Genomic DNA, 16,174 nt, shown 5'->3' with positions numbered 1-16,174 from the left:
TGTGGCTGGCAGCGCGGTCGACGGCCCTGGAAAGGGGCCACCTGCAGGCCACGCGGCTGGCACGGTGGGAACGAGGTGCTCGGTGTCGTCCCGCCGCGGTGCTTAGGGCGGAGCGAAGCGTATCCCCCGGGGCCCGGCGAGCAGCCACGTGCTCCCCGTCCCCACTCCTAACCGCGGGAGCGTTCGTCGCAGTCCAGCTGGGAAAAGACATATTGACGTTCCTGCTCTAAGTCAGCCGATGCGTTCGATGCCGTTTTCTGTAGGGTTACTACAAAGCGCAGTGTGTGTTAAGTCAAATGATACAATCTAGTGCTGTTTAGTGTTCTCACGAAATGTGCCAACCTTGAGAATAGCTCCCGTCACTTGATTTTGATCATAAAATATAATATGTTCATTGTAGTGAATTTGGGAAATTTGGGAGGGGATAAAAAGAAACTACTTGAGGATCCACCATCCACAGGTGCTGTCTATTAATATTTTGTTGTGTTTCTATACCTATATGTCTATTCTACTTAAATTTCGGTGATCTTTTTTTCCCCCCTTAACATTAGATCATGGGACAGTCGGTTTCATTTTAGTACTTCCAGGGGGCTATTCAGTGTAGTTGTGAAATGCACAAGAGCTGGATTTTAAACGCGTTTTCCTAGAAAGTAATCAACACTCTTATAGAGAAACTAGTGAAGAAGAGAGCAAAGACGACAATAAACACCTCTCATCATTCCATCACTTAGACTTGAGGACTATTTTTTTTAATTTTAGTATTCTTTCCATGTATATGCATTCATGTTCTTTAATGGCACTATTTTAGTGCAAATCAATAAATCAAATAATTATATCACTTTCATACCAAATAATTATATCACTTTCATTTATTTCTCCTAGAAGCATTTATTTTTACTAACAAAGGAACGAAAACATTTTTTATCATTTACTAAAACACTTAATGGTATAACACATGATAATTAAAGAAAATAAATAGTCCCCTTAGGTTATCGGACAAAAAAATAATAATCATAATATAAAATTCTACCATTCTGGAATAGCCTCTTTGTTTTATATACTTCCAGGTATTTTTTTAAACATATATATACATAAATAATCTTTTTCACTCAAATGGGACTATAATATATACTTTTCTGTTACCAGACTTTTTCAAATATTGGGTCAAAGAATTTACCATTTTTCAGATTTTCAATTGGAATGAACAAATTAGTTTGTGTAAAGGCTGTATAAATTTGTTTTTCCACCAACGGTATATGAGGCTGTTCGCTTCCTCAAATCCGGGACGACTCTGGGTACTGTAACTTATTTTTAAATACTTGACAATTTGATAGGTGGAAACAGCATCTGGTGTTTATTTCATGGTTCTTTTCTCTTTCTAAACTAATCTCGTCCTCCATTCAACGGAAGTGTGTATATTTTACTTTTCAAATTATATCAATTATATTCTGAAAATATTAACTCTTTGCGGCTATATATGAGACATTTCTTCCAAGTTTTCATTGGCCTTTTAAATTGTTTATGGGATCTTGAGGGTATGGGAAAATTTAATTTTGTTCTTGTTATTTCTAATAAGTCAGCTTTTAAAATCAGCTTGAGAAGATAAATAGATTTTGATCTTTCAAAAACAGAAAAATCTCATTGGCAGATGGCATGTCCTCAGCTGTAGTTGTTTTTTTATTTATTTAAAATTTTTTTGATGCTCCTGTAATATTTTTAAATGAAAAAAAAAATCAGATAACATAAACACTTCCGTCTGTGCCTGGTAGCTGATTGATTCTTTGAACAATTTTAGTTATAATTTCCATGCCAATATATCAATATTATTATGCATGAAATTATTTTAAAGATCATTCTGCCATCAGGTGCTTCAAGGCAGAAAGGATTCTGCTGGTTGATCCCAATACGTGAGTGATTGCTGGTGCAGGCGAGGACCCCTCCTTCTCCCATTGTAATGACTTCAGAACCAAGGTGTTTCACTGAGTAATCCCTAGAATGGATTTGAGCCAGAGTGACATGGTCTGTGAATGAGTCAAAATGAGGCCCTTTACTCTAGTTCTATTTCTCTAGGCTTATTTCGTCTTGACGATGTTTTAAAACATTTGAGTCTATTTTAGATTGCAAATAATCTTGCCAAAGTCCCCACTACTCACCATTGTCTGCCCAGTTACTTCTCTCATAAATGTTACCTAGTTGGTCCCTTATTGCACTTAAGTTCGTTCTTCTAGTCTATAGGGTAGATACTCAAAGAGATATTGAAGCCAAAAAGATGAGTGAAGTGATCAGAGTAGATCATTAGATAAGGTGGGGTCAGAAAGATGGGCAGGAACCCCCTTGCTAGAATGAATGGCTTGGGGCAGCTCCCCAGCCAGTGAGCAGAGACCACCAGAGCAAAGCACATCTTTGAAAAGCAAAGGTGGGAACAGGGATCAGAAGAGGCAGGTGAGGCAGAAGTAGTGGATATGGAGCGACAGCGGGGTCGGCTCCTTCAGGGCACCCGTGTCCTCAGTGGCTCCCTACCAAAGCAGTTGTGGGCATCACTGGCATCCCCAGGCTGGGGTAGACCATCTGTGTCTTGCACATCTTAGGCTGTGTGTCCAGTCAGTGTGTGTCTCCCCACCTGCCAGTGTCTGCAGCTGCAGTACCGCAGGGCTGTGAAGGCAAAGCTCCTGACGGCGCATCGGGCTGGTACTTTGAGTAGTAAATTCTCAGCTCTTTTTCTGATGCAGACATCACTTTAGCTATGTCCTGTTTGTCAGTCACAAAGCCTAGAGTCAAGGTGAGACCTATCCATCTCATCATGGGCCAGGTGACAGAATTTTGGAGCCACTTTTTATATTGCGCCTGTGGGCTGGTGTTTGGCAGGATCCTGCTGCCCAGGGTGACAGAAGCTTTGTAATGACAGTTGCATAACCTGGATTCTTACCAAAGAAATTCTGGAAAACTTTTTTTTTCTCCCCTGGAAAATACACATATTAATCGTCGTTAGCTCATGAGGTTACTGTGATAATTGAATGGGGCCACCTCGCAAGTGTGCTTAGTATAATACCCGGCCCACTGCAAGCATCCATTAATCTAAGCTATCCTAATGTTTCAGTGGAGACTGGTAATTTGGGAGGTTTTTATTAAGGATAATATAGCACTACTATTGCTCCATGCTCATTCTCTCCCTCCCACAGCTCTAGGACAGGCTCTGTGAGTGGGATGTAGGTAAGGCAAGCTGATGTGTGCTATTTCTCTTTCCTAAGCGAGATATGAAAAACGGTAGTGACGTATATGCTTCTTGACAAATATGTATTGGAGTGAAATGAATTACTTTGAGATTCTATATCATCCAACTCTAACGTTTTTAACTGTGTCATAAAACCATGCTGGCTGGGATAATTCTTTGTGCATGAAGCTGAAAAATGATAGATAATTTTTCACTTCATAGAACGTCAAATCGCTGTATGTTTTACAGATTCTCTTATCTGAACCTCTTAGTAGCACAATCTAGGGGGGGAAATTGCATTTCTAGTTTTAAAAAGTAGTAAAGAAACCCCAAACCTGTCATTCTAAGTGTACATTTCTCTGGAAGGTGAACAGATGGTCAGATTTAGTGGACAACAAGGCGGTTTGTCATGACCTGGGCCTGGTATAACTGGTAAAGGGTAAGACGTGAGAGATTCCAAAACACTGGCCATTAAAATTCCCTGTAGTTTAAAAGATCATTTCAATAAAATGCCATACTTTCCTTGAAAACATCAAGTTAATTTCTAGATGGTCATTTTTCCAGGATGTTAATCTCCACATTTAACCTAGGTGCTTGGTAAGAGAAGAATGACATTGATTCTTTAACTCATGAAAAATTAAAGACACAGAGCTACATTGTGCCAGGGCAGTGATCCTTCTCTGTGTTTTATTTTGTAAAAACTGCGATGCTTCACTGTCACTTTTCTCTGTTTACTCCCTCTTTAGAAATACAAGATATAAAGTGTCTGTAGAAAGTTCTCTATCGCTTTATTATAGAATTTTAGTTTCAAATAAAATTTTTACAGTGCAATTACCTTATCTAGTGATGATTATTCTGGTTTTATTAATTGTATTGTGATAAAATCCAGTCTGTGAAATTTATGGGACTTTCTGCTCTACTGTCTGCTGGATGATGGGGTGAGACTGCATATGTAGACGCGTTCTTTATAAATAAACATCCCAACATTTGGAAAAACTATGTGGACTAAGCACATCCCTTTATGTAATGATATAGAAGTCATACAGAATGCAAAACACTTATTTCATCTTTCTCTGAATTCATAGCTTTCCTATCATTATGCGTAATTTAACAAGAAGTATAAGTAAACTAGATGAAGAAAATGCAAATTTTACAGAGGGTATGTTGTAACCAGGAGCACCCTGTGCAATCATTCTGGCCTTTAAACTCTTCTGGTTTCCTTAAAATTATTTGCATATATATACACAGTGCAGTAATAACATATAAATGCTATGAAATTATTTATCTATAGGCATGCATTTCTTTATTTTGATATACGAAGGTGTTTGATGCAGATTTCTTGACCAAAATTTCCAAAGTGAAAACCCAAGGAAAGCTGAGTCTGTATTGAATGTATTGAACTATAGTTTAATTAAGGCTTTGTGGGGCTGAAGCAGACCTCAAAAGGTCACAGGCACTGAGGCAGAGATTTACTAATTGGCCACCCTGGCACTCTGAAAGCACACCCAAAGGTGCTTAATGCACTCCCAGTCTGGGATTTTAGCGAAAGGAATATCTGGCTGATTATGGGTGGTTACTAGCTGAAACCATTTAAGTCAAATTCATTTTATTATTGAAGGAAATTTATGCTTTGGCAATACTGCATTAAGAGCATTGTAGATGGGTATCATAAATCCGAGAACAATTTCACATGCGACATATATTGCGGTGGATAATGTAGGCTGTAACTATTAATTGACCTAAAGGGGGAAAATAGTGATTATAATTTTTTTTTTTTTTTTTGCTGATCCATTCATTTAACTATGCACCAACCGTTTCTATAAGCTGAATCGCTTCCAGCTGGTCAGTCAGAAGCACAGGCAACAACCTGGGCTTTCACTGGCATCTGAGATGAGGGGCAGTCTTGTGGGACTGAGCCCTTCACCTTTGGGATCTGCTCTTATTTCCAGGTAGATAGTGTCAGGATAGAGTTAAATTGTGGGGCATCCACTCAGTAGCAGCAGAGAATTGCAGAACTGCTTGGTGTGAATAAAACATCTACCCACTTGGAGTACAGAAGTATTCTGTGAGCATGGAGAAATAGAGGTTTTCCTTTTCAGCTGTATTAAAAAATATGTCCATCTACCATACAACCCAGCCTTTCTACATTTAGGTACTTGCTGAAGAGAGATAAAAACATATGACCACAAAGAAGCTTATGTACGTATATTCATAATATTTTTATTCACAATAGACAAAACAAACCAATGTTCATCAAAATACGAATGGATACACATAAAGTGGTATGTCCATAAATGGCATATAACACCTTGTTTTATGGGGCTTTACAGGTAATTGCTTTTTTTTTTTTTTTTTTTACAAATTGAAGGTTCTTAGCAATCCTGCATTAAACAAAGTCTATGGTGCCTTTTCCCCAACAGCATTTGCTGACTTCATGTCTGTGTCACATTTCGGTAATTCTCAAAATATTCAGATCTTTCCATTATTATATTTGTTATGTTTATCTGTGATCAGTGATCTCTGATGTCACCATTATAATTATTTTGGGGTGCCACAAACCACATCCACATAAGACAGTAATTTAATCGATGTCGTGTGTGCTCTGACTGCTCCACCAACCGGCCATTCCCCGTCTCTCTCCCTCTCCTCCAGCCTCCCTCTTCCTTGAGACAGGACAATAGTGAAATTAGGCCAATGAATAACCCTCCGGTGGCCTCTAAGTCTCAAGTGAGAGAAAGAACTACACATAAACCACTTTAAATCAAATACCAGAGCTGACTAAGGTTCGTGAGGAAGGCACGTCAAAGGCCGAGGCCGGCTGAAAGGTAGAGGCCTCTTGTGCCAAACAGTTAGCCAAGTTGTAGAGTGCATGGAAAGTTCCTGAAGAAAATTAAAAATGCTACTCCAGAGAACACACCAAAGAAAGGGAAGCAGCCTTCTCGCTGACATGGAGGAGGTTTTAGTGGCCTGGGAAGGTCAAACCGGCGTCGACATTTCCATAAGCCAAAGCCTAACCCGGAGCGAGGCCCTGGCTGTCTTCGATTCTACGACGGTTGAGAGGTGAGGAGACTGCCAAAGAAAAGTCCAAAGCTGGCAGAGGCAGAGGTTGCTTCATGGGACTTAAGGAAAAAAGCCGTTTCCACAACATAAAAGTACAAGGTGAAGCAGCAAGTGCTGATATAGAAGCTGCAGCCAGTTATCCAGAAGATCCAGTCACACTAAACGACAGATTTTCAATAGACAAAAGAGCCTTATATTAGAAGATGCTGCCATCTTGGATTTTCATAGCTAGAGAGGAGAAGTCAATGTCTGGCTTCAAAGCATCCAAGGACAGGCTGACTCCTTTGTTAGGGCTAATGCAGCTGGTGACCTTAAGTTGAAGCCAGTGCTCACTCACCATTCTGAAAATTCTAGAGCCCTTAAGAATTATGCTCAGTCTACTCTGCCTGTGCTCTATAAATGGAACAACAAAGCCTGGATATTTCTGTTTACAACGTGGTTTATTGAATAGTTCAAGCCTACTACTGAGGCCTACTGCTCAGAAAAGAAGAGATTCCTTTCAAAATATTACTCATTGACAATGCACCTGGTCACCCAAGAACTCTGGTGGAGACAGACAATGAGATTAATATGGTTTCCATGCCTGCTACCAAACATCCATTCTGCAGCCCATAGACTTCTCATTTAAGAAATACATTTCGTAAGGCTGTAGCTGCCATAGACAGTGATTCCTCTGATGGATCTTGGAAAAGTAAATTGAAAACCTGGAAAAGATTCACCATTCTACATGTCATTAAGAACATTTGTGATTTATGGGAAGAGGTCAAACTATCAGCATTAACAGGAAGTTGGAAGAAGTTTATTCCAACACTCATGGATGGCTTTGAGGAGTTCAAGACTTCAGTGGAGGAAATAACTGGAGATGTGGTGGAAACAGCAAGAGAACTAGGATTAGAAGTGGAGCCTGAAGATGTGATTAAATTGCTATGATCTCATGACAAAACAGATGAGTTTCTTCTTATGGATGAGCAAAAAAAATAGTTTCTTGAGATGTAATCCACTCCTGATAAAGGTGCTGTGAAGATTATTGAAATGATGACAAAGGATTTAGACTATTACATAAAGTTAGTTGGTAAAGCAGTGGCAGGATTTGAGAGTACTGACTTCAATTCTGAAAGTTCTATTGTGGGTAAAATGCTACCAAACAGCATCGCATGCTACAGAGAAATTGTTTGTGAAAAGAAGAGTCAATCGGTGCAGCAAACTTCATTGTTATCTTATTTTAAGAAATTATTTCAGCCAGCCCAGCCTTCAGCAACCACCACCCTGATTAGTCAGTAGCCATCGACATCGAGGCAAGACCCTCCACCAGCAAAAAGATTATGACTTGCTGAAGGCTCAAATGATGGTTAGCGTTTCTTAGCAATAAAGTATTTTTTAAATTAAGGTATGTACATTGTGTTTTTAGACATAATGCTAAGAGACTATAGTATAGTGTAAACAAATTTTATATGTACTGGGAAACCAAAAAATTTGTGTGATTCACTTTATTGCAATATTCTCTTTGTTGCGGTGATTTGGAGCTGAAATTGCCAATATCTCTGAGGTATGCCTGTACTACTCAGCAACAAAAGGGGATGACCTACTGATACACACACATAAATCTCAGAAACATTATTCTGACTGAAAAAATCTGGACTCCAAACGGTACATAGTGTTGTTTGAATCCACTTCTGTAAAATGCAAACCAGTCTACAGTGATTATTGTCTTGGGCCAGCATCAAAAAAACAATAAGATGGTTTGTTAGTGTGAAAACCTTTTCGGGGAGGTGAGATGTGCTGTATCTTAATGTGATGATGGTTTCATTGGGTGTACAAAACTATCAAGAGTGATTTAAATGTACACTTTAAATGAATGCTAAGAAATAACATGTGAAAAGGTGTTCATTCTCATTAGGAACTAGTAAAATACAAATGCAAATTAAAAGAGGGCAGAGTTTTCCTCTGACCAGATTGGCAAGAATAACAAGTTTGATAGTGCATGTCCTAGAGAAAACCATTGGCCCTTGGAAGGATGTTTACAAATGTTTATAGTTGCATTACTCATACTAGGAAGAAGATAAAAACACGTGGGTTCAAATGTCTACTCTTAGGCAAATATAAAATAGTCTGTGGTTTATTGAAACTGTAAATATCTACATGAATAGAAATTAATAAAATACCTGTTTATGTATCAACACAAATGATTCTCAAACGCATAATGGTAAGCAAAACAAATTACATAGAGCAGTGTTCCATTTATATACGTTTCAATAATATCCAAATGAAGCAACATATTGTTTAGAGATATACACCACATTTGGCAAAACTTTAAATACTACAATGATAAACACCAAGTTTAAGATGGTGGTTACTAGTGGGAATTCGAAGTATGTGATAAGGGTGAGAAGGTCTTTCAAAAATTCTTTAGTAAGATTTTCTTGTTTACTGGCTGGAGCATACCTGGCTATCCTTTTACCATTATTCTGTAAACCATACATATATGAAGTAGGTCATAAAGAGTTTTTTCTTTTAGCGTATGGAAAAACATAGACATGAGATCATGTTAACCACAGGATAATTGACATGAAATTTATCAATTTTAAAGAGGCCTGAGAAAATTTACTATGCCCAATAAAAATAAAGAAATGATAAAAATATTAAATACCAAATATAGAAAACATGAGTAAAATGATAAATTTTAATGTAATTATGATTATAATACACGTATTTGTGTTAAATTCAATAAAAATATCAGCTTACAGATTTGATAGAGAAAAAGATCAAGCAATATATCATCTATAATTGACATAGAAAAATATTCAGAAAGGTTTAAAAATTACAATGTGGTTATAGATGCAGGTATATTACACAAATAAAGAAAATGATCAAAAAAATAGCAACTTTAAAGGGAACTGCAATTTAATTCAAACAGTCATAAGAAACAAAGAAAATTATAATATACTGGAAAAATGGATTAGAAGATATAATACTTATGAACAATAAAGCCTAAAAAATTCAGAAAGCAACATTGAGAAAATTTTAGGGAAAATGGACTTTATTCAGAGATTTTAATGCATTTATTAGGAAATGTTCAACTGAAGAATACAAAAAAAAGTATGAAAGATAACAATTAACCTAATATATAGCAGCTTCATGTGTGCATATGTGTGTATACATGTATGCGCACACACATATGTATATACTATGTATAACTTCACCTGTAAATATAGAAATTCATACTTCTGTAGCCCAGGTGAAACATTCTGTAGTGGGCTACTTTGCATATTAAGATACATTTATAGGAGAAAACTAACTAAATAAGTTTACTAAAAATACAATCAAGTTAGACCTAATTAACAAATCAAGCTTTAAAAAAATCCTTTGTTTAAAAAGAATAAAATCACATTACCAAAACAATCCTTGGATTAAAAAGGAAATCATGAGGACCATACTGAAAATTGAATGACAAAGAAAGTATTACATACCCAAATATTGAAGCAGTGTTGAAACAATACTCAGTGTTGAAACAATACTCAGATGAAAAGTTATAAATTTATCTATAAATACAAAGAAGACTGAAAACAAGATGAATTTTCAACTCAAAAAGCCAAGGCTATAAACATGAGCATCAGAGTAAAATCAAAAAAGAAACAAGGGAATTATAAGGACAGAAATCAATAAAATAGGGAACTACGACAAAAGCCGAGTCTTTGAGAAGATTAATAATAATTAAATCTTCAATAAAACTAACGAGAGAGAGAGAGAATGCAAAGAAAAGCCCAGAATGAGGAAGGGAAAATTACAGTCACAAAGAGTATTTAGTCAAGAATACAAGAAAATTGTTAAAATTTCAACATCAGAAAATCTATCAATTTATTTCAAGAACTACAGGACAAAAACCTCTGGATCGTCTCAAGAGATAAAAAAATATATATTTAAGCTCAAATCTGTTTATCATTTAAAAATTCTCAGAAAATTAAGGAATGTTCTTAATTCATCCAATTGATATTTATTGACTGCCTACTAACTTGTAGGCATTCTTTATGCACTGAAATATAGCTTGGAATTGAATCTCTTTATTTTCCTGTCATGTTAATAGTCATATAGGGTGGTATATTCCTTTCTAGTGTGCCCATTTATTACCATGATGTAAACAGCTTATAAACCAGCAAATTTTATAACTGCCTCTCTCAGTTCAGAAGCCTTTATCTTTCTTACATATGTTAACTTCACCCTTTTCCTGCTTGCCTTTATAGATATCAGCTGATATTAGCATATCTAAGAATGTCGTCATAGAATCCTAAAATCAAGACACGGTTATCAAATGAACTGTAGGACTACAGACTTTAGATTTCAAAGGGTAGGCAGTTTGTATGTATGTGTATATGCATGTGTTTGTGTGGGTGCCTGTGTGTGTGTGTGTGTGCATGCGTGCGTGCATTTGCGCATTATGTGTGTAGTGTATTTGTACTTTGACTTTTCCTTTCCTTAAAGAAGGACACAAGAGGCATTCTTAGATAGGTTCTTTATGTTTCCTGGGTTCAGAAGTAGCTCAAATGTAATTTGTACAGGTGCTAAATGAATTCGAGATGAAGTTAAACAGATGGTCACACCTCCCTCTTCTCATCTCAGTTAGTCAGCCCGATTAAAATGGCCATTCTCCCAAAACTTGTATGTCTTATGCAAATGCATCAAGTATTTCCACAAACCATATGTCTGACACCCTAACCTAAGCGTGAGTGGATTTGTGTGAAATGTTAGTGTAGGCACCCACTCTCGTAATGCGCTGTCAGAGATGTCAAGAGGAATTCTGGTGAGGTGTTTTGTTTGACATACACCTGTAAGATGTGGAAACTTCTATGGAAAGGATTAAAAACCTCAGTAGAGTATTTAACAGGAAACAGTCTGTACCTGAGCATAGTTTATTGTGCACTTGACAGAGTTAAATATTTATGTCATGTGTAGCAAAATGGCATTTTAGCCTTAAGTAAAAATTTTAAGTCTTAATAACTTAAAAATATTTACAATTCCTTCCCTTTGTTTATTTAATCTGAATTTAGCCACACCCTGTTCTTTGCAGGGATCCATGTTAGCAAGCAGGTCAAGAGTTTTGAATGAATGAGTTGTCCATTTACGGTTATGTGGGTACCATGTACTTGAGGTGAGTTGGATAGACCAGTTATTCCTGCCTGAGCAGCCGCCGCTGCGAAGGTGTGAGTGTGAAACCACTTCTGCCCCCATCCTTTCCTCTAGAACTACAAATCCACGTAGCACATTCCAGAGACAATTACCTGTGTGATTATTGTACACACCCAGGGAAGAATACTTCACAACTTGACAACCAGTTTCATCACATTTGTCTGTTTTAGTAGTTCATATAATTTTAAATCTAAGGAGCTTTGGGAGAACAGCAAGAGCTTGGAATGTGTTCCAATTTGGAACATAAATTCATTCAGCACCTGTGAATATAGTTTGAATTGGTATTGTTAAAAAAAAAAAAAAGTCCACTCTGTTAAATTTATTTGGAACTTCTTTACAATAATTTTTGGGTACAAAACAGAGATTAAATGAATGAATAAGTAAATCAGTGAATTTTTGCTTAGGACTCTTTCATCATGCCAATGAAAGAAGCCAGACTGTGGCTTCAGCTGCACGGGAAGCCCTGGCCCCACTACTCATTCTGGATGATTCCTTGAGCTTTTGGGGTCTCAGGTCCCATGCTGGAGATGAGGATAATAGGATCTCACTTTAGCAAGGTTTGTGAGGGTTAAATCAGAAAACTAACATGTGTGAAGAACCTCTCCCAATGCATGCTTAGGAGCTCAGTAGACTCCCTCTTGTCTGTAGGAATATTGATAAAATAATAATCGACCGTTTATTGAAAATTTACTCTGTGCATGGAGGGTTTGAAAATGGTACACGTTTCTGGGGGTGGGGGATGTTGGCACTGATTTCATCGATTTAGATTTCAGAACACCTTTTTAAGATGTTGCTTAAGGTGACTGCTCACATTTAGAAAATTCTTAACTGAGTTCTACGTTGTATGGTGATTCTCAATTATCAGGTTAATTGGGACTGTCAAATTCTCTCTTAACTGGTCTGAAATTAAATTGCCAATGAATCCCCAGGCATAGCAAATGTTTAGTTATTCACACAAGCACAGGTCACGAGCTCAGTTCCCTGCCGGCACCCTGGCACATGTTCCTTATTTGATGAAATTATAAATATGCTCCTTATTTAAGTATCAAGGCTAATTACCTTGCTCTTTTTTTATTAAAAATGCGTGATTTTAAAACATTTAATCAAGTATTTTATTAAAGTAATACAAAAATGTTTTGCAAAATGCACTGTTAACATATTAGAAATGTTCTATAATACCCACTTTTATTAACTAATTAAGTTAATTTAGTCCAAATTTAATGCCACTGAATTATTCCAGTTGAAAGTATTCCAATAAGTCCACAAATAGCAAATTTGAAGCCCTCCAAGAGTCAGTGGTGGACTGCTGAATCTACTCATTTTGTTTTCTATCTTCTCATCCCTGAGTATGCTTCTGCAGTGTAATTCTGATCAAGTGAATTATCACCTGCATAAGAGGAAATTCTTCTGACGTTTGTATGTCTAATCACGTGGTCCTGGCATTATGTAGCTACTAGATCAGGCTGCAGCCTCTAGTGTTCTTTACTTAAATATTGTAATCTGTTCTTCTCCCGGAAGTGAGGTTGGTGGCTCTCGTGGTAGGCACATGGTTACCATGTACCTGGCATCTACGATGCACTTGACCTGTTTGTCCTCGGGTCTCGTGAGTATGGGCAACTATCACAAAACACTAGAGACTGGGCAGGTCAACGTGACAGACGTTTCTTTCTCAGGTTCTGGAGACTTGGACCTGAGGTCAGACCTGGGGTTCTGATGAGGGCTCTCTCACAGGTTGTAGACGGCCACCTTTTGGTTGTGTCCTCAAAAGACGGAGACCAGAGAGGGGAAGCAGGATCTCTCGTGATTCTTATAAGGGTTCTGATCCCATCCCGAGGACTCTGCCTTCATGACCTCATCTAATCCTAATTCTTCCCAAAGGCCGCATTGGTGGTTTGGACATGAATTTTGGGGGGATACAAACATTCAGTCCAAAACAAACACCTTTTGAACCACTGTGGCCACATATTCGGTTAAACCGTCCAGCCATGTCCCTTTACCTGATTCACAGTCAGTAGAGAGCACCAATTTCAATCACTCAGGTCGTACTGCTGCAGAGACACACCAAAGCCTAATTAGTTGGATAGGACGTGAGAGCTGGAATAGGAGTGAATTCAGACCCTCTCAGGCATGCTGTGGGGGCACACTGAATCCCGAGGGAAGGAGTATGTCTGAGATACGAAGTGTCTAGTCGGAGACTGCTGGAACCCACTGTGTTCTGTGTAACACAGAGGCAGTGTGATGACGGAAGCAGCAGAAACGAAGACAGGATACGCTGAGGATGACCCCATCCCCCAGAGAGGTTGACCCCATCCCTCAGAGCAGGGCCGCTCCTGAGGACCTCAGGACGCGCTCGCAGGAATTAACTCATCTACAGTTCAGTTGTTTATTTTTGACCTTCCCAAGGCTCATAGACCAAGTAGTCTTTATTTCTTGGGAGACCAGAGCTTCCGTCCTTAGCATAGGAACTATCTACATCCACGTTTACATGGATGGATGGATGGATGGATGGGTGGATGGATGGATGGATGGATGGATTTGGCCATCCGAAGAGGCCTGTGTTTCCTCCGGCTTTCTCTTGGCTGGAAGGCTGACTCATCCTCCCACGCGCCCCGTCAGCTTTTCAAATGATTTCCATGATTCTCTCAGTACAACCCAGTCTCCCAGATTTCGGATGTTCCAAGATTCACTTTCCTGCTCAGTCCTAACCTGAAACCCAACATCTGCACGTGGCCACCTTCCCCAGTCAGGTCCTCTCACCTCTCCCTTTGGCTTCATGGGAGACATGGACCCGTGCTTGTAATGAGATTCAGGGTGGCCGTCAGAACCCACAATGGCATCAGTGTAGCTGTGCAGCCAACACGTGCATTATTTAGGGGCCACTGGGCATGTAAAGTGAAAAGTCATCCACTCAAGCCATTCACATGGGCACGTGTCTATCTTGTGACACTTCCTCTGCTTCCTGGAATAGAACTCAACCCCTCTTCCAGAGCCTCCTGCAGAATATGTGACTTTGCATTTGGCCAGGCTTGTCATAACTCTGTCCTGGTAACTGTGTGGTAACATGATTCACACATATCACAAGCTAGGAAATTGGGATGACAAATGATATTAACGCCTACCATTTGCTCCCCTATCTTATGACTAAATCAAGCAAAGGACTCCTCCCACCCCAGAATGTTGAATACAATAGCAGACGAACATGAAATAAATACAGTTCAGAGCAGGTTTTTACTGGACCTAGATGGACATTTGGCCCATTTAGCTATGATTGGAAGTTGACCTTTACCCAGCAGACCCCACGGAAGGAATCTGTCTAAGCATGCGCACTTCCTGACTAAGCACAGGGTACCGCTCTACTCCAGCTTTTTTATTTTTTTATTGCAAGGATAACAAGTTGTTTTTTAGGATTAGTAATTATTTTAATCACTATTGCACTTCTCTTGTTTCTGCTTAAAACTCATTACATAAATGCTCGGAACCCTGAATTCCAGATGAAGCACCTCAATCTCTTTTGTTCCTAATTATAAATGCTGATCTACTATCACATATCCCAGCGAATGAAACTGTCCCCTCTGATGCAGGTCTGTCTAGTCAGGGGTCATCTCTATCTACATGGCTTCAGATTTGCCTACTTCTCTTGGGATCCATTGTCTCATCCTTCTTATCATTCATCTCTATCTTCTTTTCCCAAAGTGACTTTCTGATGTTTTCACGGAGGTTTCTTCTTGGGGAGTCCCCATAGCTCTCATCTCTCAAGTGCCCAGATCGCAGGCCTCCATCTGTCTTCCCTTTACTGTTTCCTGGGCATGATCACACCCAAGAGGCCAACCATATCAATTTCCAACAGCACCCCCAGATCACCTGCAGGGAGCAGACTCGAAACAAATGTGTGGTGGAACTGACCTGCGGGCCGATCCGCAGGCCAATCCAGCTGCTTCCTCCCCTGGCTGAGGCTGCTGCACAGAAGGAAGGGGAGATCTGAGACACAGGTGGCCTATTGTGCCAGCACCCCGATGTCTGGCCTGGGCCCTTTTTCTGTATCCCCCTGACCCCACTGCTAGTGGTCCTTTCACACCCCGCAGACCTGGATGAGGCTGCACCTGAGCAGTGGAGCCTGGTGGCTCAGAGTCCGGCCACCCCTCTGCCCCAGGCCTGCCCAATTGTCCCTGTGCAGCCTCCTCTCCTTTCCCTGCTGGGCCTGCCTTCTGGTTGGTCTGGTATCCAAACCCGAGGATCAGCTCCTTTTTCCTGCTCTCATCACCAGAGTCCCGACCCTAACCCCACTTCCCATGACTGGGCCCCACTTTCCTGAACGCCACCTCCTCACCTGCAGACTGGACCCAGCAGTGACCGTTCGGTCAGGTTGGTGTGCAGGTTGAAGGAGGCCGTGAGAGCAGCCACTGCACAACGGCACCTAGATCAGGGTCAGTGAGCATCAGCGGGCTTGCCTCTGTCTGCCTCCTGGTGGTCCCTGCCCCTGCGTGCTGTGGCTTCATGGCTCTGTGCAGCTCAGCCTCCCAGTTATTTCGCTGGGTCATATTCCATCATCCGAATTGATTCATTCTCCTGCTGCAGGACACCTTGGTTGCTTCCAAGCTTTGGCAATTATGCATAAAGCTGCTGTAACCATCTCTTACATTCTTAAACTCTCTGCAGCCAAATGCATATGGTATTTAATTCTTGATGTCCACCTCCGTCCCCAGGCACACTTTGTTCTGTCTG

The sequence above is a fragment of the Pteropus alecto genome, unplaced genomic scaffold, assembly GCF_000325575.1.
Source record: "Pteropus alecto unplaced genomic scaffold, ASM32557v1 scaffold447, whole genome shotgun sequence".
Lineage (NCBI taxonomy): Eukaryota > Metazoa > Chordata > Mammalia > Chiroptera > Pteropodidae > Pteropus > Pteropus alecto.
This window is presented reverse-complemented; position numbering follows the sequence as displayed.